The sequence below is a fragment of the Labrus bergylta genome, unplaced genomic scaffold (assembly GCF_963930695.1).
Source record: "Labrus bergylta unplaced genomic scaffold, fLabBer1.1 SCAFFOLD_221, whole genome shotgun sequence".
NCBI classification, from domain to species: domain Eukaryota; kingdom Metazoa; phylum Chordata; class Actinopteri; order Labriformes; family Labridae; genus Labrus; species Labrus bergylta.
Window position 1 is genome coordinate 1 of NW_027077239.1, and position 5000 is coordinate 5000.

Genomic DNA, 5000 nt, shown 5'->3' on the forward strand with positions numbered 1-5000 from the left:
GTTTCAGACTCTATCCACTGTCCTCTCTCTCCCTGGTTTCTGACTCTATCCACTGTCCTCTCTCTCTCCCTGGTTTCAGACTCTATCCACTGTCCTCTCTCCCTGGTTTCTGACTCTATCCACTGTCCTCTCTCTCTCTGGTTTCAGACTCTATCCACTGTCCTCTCTCTCTCTGGTTTCTGACTCTATCCACTGTCCTCTCTCTCTCTGGTTTCTGACTCTATCCACTGTCCTCTCTCTCTCTGGTTTCAGACTCTATCCACTGTCCTCTCTCTCTCTGGTTTCAGACTCTATCCACTGTCCTCTCTCTCCTGGTTTCTGACTCTATCCACTGTCCTCTCTCTCTCTCTGGTTTCAGACTCTATCCACTGTCCTCTCTCTCTCTGGTTTCAGACTCTATCCACTGTCCTCTCTCTCTCTGGTTTCTGACTCTATCCACTGTCCTCTCTCTCTCTGGTTTCTGACTCTATCCACTGTCCTCTCTCTCTCCTGGTTTCAGACTCTATCCACTGTCCTCTCTCTCTCCTGGTTTCAGACTCTATCCACTGTCCTCTCTCTCTCCTGGTTTCTGACTCTATCCACTGTCCTCTCTCTCTCTGGTTTCAGACTCTATCCACTGTCCTCTCTCTCTCTGGTTTCTGACTCTATCCACTGTCCTCTCTCTCTCCTGGTTTCAGACTCTATCCACTGTCCTCTCTCTCTCTGGTTTCTGACTCTATCCACTGTCCTCTCTCTCTCCTGGTTTCAGACTCTATCCACTGTCCTCTCTCTCTCTCTGGTTTCAGACTCTATCCACTGTCCTCTCTCTCTCCCTGGTTTCAGACTCTATCCACTGTCCTCTCTCTCTCTCTGGTTTCAGACTCTATCCACTGTCCTCTCTCTCTCCTGGTTTCAGACTCTATCCACTGTCCTCTCTCTCTCTCTGGTTTCAGACTCTATCCACTGTCCTCTCTCTCTCTGGTTTCTGACTCTATCCACTGTCCTCTCTCTCCCTGGTTTCAGACTCTATCCACTGTCCTCTCTCTCTCTCTGGTTTCAGACTCTATCCACTGTCCTCTCTCTCTCCCTGGTTTCAGACTCTATCCACTGTCCTCTCTCTCTCTGGTTTCTGACTCTATCCACTGTCCTCTCTCTCTCTCTGGTTTCTGACTCTATCCACTGTCCTCTCTCTCTGGTTTCAGACTCTATCCACTGTCCTCTCTCTCTCCTGGTTTCAGACTCTATCCACTGTCCTCTCTCTCTCCTGGTTTCAGACTCTATCCACTGTCCTCTCTCTCCCTGGTTTCTGACTCTATCCACTGTCCTCTCTCTCTCTGGTTTCAGACTCTATCCACTGTCCTCTCTCTCTCTGGTTTCTGACTCTATCCACTGTCCTCTCTCTCTCTGGTTTCTGACTCTATCCACTGTCCTCTCTCTCTCTGGTTTCTGACTCTATCCACTGTCCTCTCTCTCTCTCTGGTTTCTGACTCTATCCACTGTCCTCTCTCTCTCTGGTTTCAGACTCTATCCACTGTCCTCTCTCTCTGGTTTCTGACTCTATCCACTGTCCTCTCTCTCTCTCTGGTTTCTGACTCTATCCACTGTCCTCTCTCTCTCTGGTTTCTGACTCTATCCACTGTCCTCTCTCTCTCCCTGGTTTCAGACTCTATCCACTGACTCTATCCACTGTCCTCTCTCTCTCTCTGGTTTCAGACTCTATCCACTGTCCTCTCTCTCTCCCTGGTTTCAGACTCTATCCACTGTCCTCTCTCTCTCTCTGGTTTCAGACTCTATCCACTGTCCTCTCTCTCTCTCTGGTTTCTGACTCTATCCACTGTCCTCTCTCTCTGGTTTCAGACTCTATCCACTGTCCTCTCTCTCTCTCTGGTTTCAGACTCTATCCACTGTCCTCTCTCTCTCCCTGGTTTCAGACTCTATCCACTGTCCTCTCTCTCTCTGGTTTCTGATCTCTATCCACTGTCCTCTCTCTCTCTGGTTTCTGACTCTATCCACTGTCCTCTCTCTCTGGTTTCAGACTCTATCCACTGTCCTCTCTCTCTGGTTTCAGACTCTATCCACTGTCCTCTCTCTCTCTCTGGTTTCAGACTCTATCCACTGTCCTCTCTCTCTGGTTTCTGACTCTATCCACTGTCCTCTCTCTCTCTCTGGTTTCAGACTCTATCCACTGTCCTCTCTCTCTCTGGTTTCTGACTCTATCCACTGTCCTCTCTCTCCTGGTTTCTGACTCTATCCACTGTCCTCTCTCTCTCTGGTTTCAGACTCTATCCACTGTCCTCTCTCCCTGGTTTCTGACTCTATCCACTGTCCTCTCTCTCTCTGGTTTCAGACTCTATCCACTGTCCTCTCTCTCTCTGGTTTCTGACTCTATCCACTGTCCTCTCTCTCTCTCTGGTTTCTGACTCTATCCACTGTCCTCTCTCTCTCTGGTTTCTGACTCTATCCACTGTCCTCTCTCTCTCTCTGGTTTCTGACTCTATCCACTGTCCTCTCTCTCTCTGGTTTCAGACTCTATCCACTGTCCTCTCTCTCTCCTGGTTTCAGACTCTATCCACTGTCCTCTCTCTCTCTGGTTTCAGACTCTATCCACTGTCCTCTCTCTCTCTCTGGTTTCTGACTCTATCCACTGTCCTCTCTCTCTCTGGTTTCTGACTCTATCCACTGTCCTCTCTCTCTCTGGTTTCTGACTCTATCCACTGTCCTCTCTCTCTGGTTTCAGACTCTATCCACTGTCCTCTCTCTTCTCCTGGTTTCAGACTCTATCCACTGTCCTCTCTCTCCCTGGTTTCAGACTCTATCCACTGTCCTCTCTCTCCTGGTTTCTGACTCTATCCACTGTCCTCTCTCTCTCTGGTTTCAGACTCTATCCACTGTCCTCTCTCTCTCTGGTTTCTGACTCTATCCACTGTCCTCTCTCTCCCTGGTTTCAGACTCTATCCACTGTCCTCTCTCTCTCTGGTTTCTGACTCTATCCACTGTCCTCTCTCTCTCCTGGTTTCAGACTCTATCCACTGTCCTCTCTCTCTCTCTGGTTTCAGACTCTATCCACTGTCCTCTCTCTCTCCCTGGTTTCAGACTCTATCCACTGTCCTCTCTCTCTCTCTGGTTTCAGACTCTATCCACTGTCCTCTCTCTCTCCTGGTTTCAGACTCTATCCACTGTCCTCTCTCTCTCTCTGGTTTCAGACTCTATCCACTGTCCTCTCTCTCTCTCTGGTTTCAGACTCTATCCACTGTCCTCTCTCTCTCCCTGGTTTCTGACTCTATCCACTGTCCTCTCTCTCTCTGGTTTCTGATTCTATCCACTGTCCTCTCTCTCTCTGGTTTCTGACTCTATCCACTGTCCTCTCTCTCTGGTTTCAGACTCTATCCACTGTCCTCTCTCTCCCTGGTTTCAGACTCTATCCACTGTCCTCTCTCTCCCTGGTTTCAGACTCTATCCACTGTCCTCTCTCCTGGTTTCTGACTCTATCCACTGTCCTCTCTCTCTCTGGTTTCAGACTCTATCCACTGTCCTCTCTCTCTCTGGTTTCTGACTCTATCCACTGTCCTCTCTCTCTCTCTGGTTTCTGACTCTATCCACTGTCCTCTCTCTCTCTGGTTTCTGACTCTATCCACTGTCCTCTCTCTCTCTCTGGTTTCTGACTCTATCCACTGTCCTCTCTCTCTCTGGTTTCAGACTCTATCCACTGTCCTCTCTCTCTCTCTGGTTTCTGACTTTATCCACTGTCCTCTCTCTCTCTGGTTTCTGACTTTATCCACTGTCCTCTCTCTCTCTGGTTTCTGACTCTATCCACTGTCCTCTCTCTCTCTCTGGTTTCTGACTTTATCCACTGTCCTCTCTCTCTCTCTGGTTTCTGACTTTATCCACTGTCCTCTCTCTCTCTGGTTCTGACTCTATCCACTGTCCTCTCTCTCCCTGGTTTCTGACTCTATCCACTGTCCTCTCTCTCTCTCTGGTTTCAGACTCTATCCACTGTCCTCTCTCTCCCTGGTTTCTGACTCTATCCACTGTCCTCTCTCTCCCTGGTTTCTGACTCTATCCACTGTCCTCTCTCTCTCTCTGGTTTCAGACTCTATCCACTGTCCTCTCTCTCTCTCTGGTTTCTGACTCTATCCACTGTCCTCTCTCTCTCTCTGGTTTCAGACTCTATCCACTGTCCTCTCTCTCTCTCTGGTTTCTGACTCTATCCACTGTCCTCTCTCTCTCTGGTTTCAGACTCTATCCACTGTCCTCTCTCTCTCTGGTTTCAGACTCTATCCACTGTCCTCTCTCTCCCTGGTTTCAGACTCTATCCACTGTCCTCTCTCTCCCTGGTTTCAGACTCTATCCACTGTCCTCTCTCTCTGGTTTCAGACTCTATCCACTGTCCTCTCTCTCTCTCTCTGGTTTCTGACTCTATCCACTGTCCTCTCTCTCTCTGGTTTCTGACTCTATCCACTGTCCTCTCTCTCTCTGGTTTCTGACTCTATCCACTGTCCTCTCTCTCTGGTTTCAGACTCTATCCACTGTCCTCTCTCTCTCTCTGGTTTCAGACTCTATCCACTGTCCTCTCTCTCTCTCTGGTTTCTGACTCTATCCACTGTCCTCTCTCTCTGGTTTCAGACTCTATCCACTGTCCTCTCTCTCTGGTTTCAGACTCTATCCACTGTCCTCTCTCTCTCTCTGGTTTCTGACTCTATCCACTGTCCTCTCTCTCTCTGGTTTCTGACTCTATCCACTGTCCTCTCTCTCTCTCTGGTTTCTGACTCTATCCACTGTCCTCTCTCTCTCTGGTTTCTGACTCTATCCACTGTCCTCTCTCTCTCTCTCTGGTTTCTGACTCTATCCACTGTCCTCTCTCTCTCTCTGGTTTCTGACTCTATCCACTGTCCTCTCTCTCTCTGGTTTCTGACTCTATCCATCTATCCACGCCCCTAATATCATTTAAACAGGCTTAGTGGTCCTAACACCGCCACTGTCTTCAGCTGTGTGTGTGTGTGTGCGTCTCTAACCGCACACAA